This window comes from Branchiostoma floridae, chromosome 16, assembly GCF_000003815.2.
Source record: "Branchiostoma floridae strain S238N-H82 chromosome 16, Bfl_VNyyK, whole genome shotgun sequence".
In the NCBI taxonomy this organism is placed as follows: Eukaryota; Metazoa; Chordata; class Leptocardii; order Amphioxiformes; family Branchiostomatidae; genus Branchiostoma; species Branchiostoma floridae.
The window spans coordinates 41,437-42,046 of record NC_049994.1 but is presented as its reverse complement, the minus strand read 5'-3'; positions in this window follow the sequence as shown (position 1 = coordinate 42,046).

Sequence of the window (610 nt, the reverse complement as noted above, 5' to 3'; positions counted from 1 at the left end):
TAGAGATAACTTACCAATGTATAGGATACAAATTTATAGGATATTTTTTTTTTACCAATCCGGAGTAGAAACACATTCGTATGTACTATTCTTAGGGCATTTAAATTTTCGTGTTTCCTCCATGAACAAATCAAAGGTGTAAATTGTTAGCATGGTAGATATTTCTGATCTTCTTTGGGACCACAAATGAATAAACCTATAGCGCAGTTTTACATTAAAAATATAATCTCTACACTTATCATAATCGCATCCATACAGCCAATGTTCCATTCACTAAATATTTTCACTAACATATACTTCCACACACAAAAAATGGGACTTTAACCCTATTCAGACCGGGCTTTTTTGGTCATCCCTGAACCAGGGGGTTTTTTTTTTGAGCCCCTCCACTTGTAAGTCCTATAACTCTAAAACGACAAAAAATAGGGCCACCAAATTTTTAGGACATGATTTCGACATGATATCTGACAAGTATGTGACGTTTGACGTTACGTTGAAATAAGATGACCTAATTATGATATCATCAATTTGATTACATTAACCAAACCCATGAAAAATAGTTATTCTCAGAAAATCCCAACTTATTCTGTAAAAATGTAACAACAAGTGC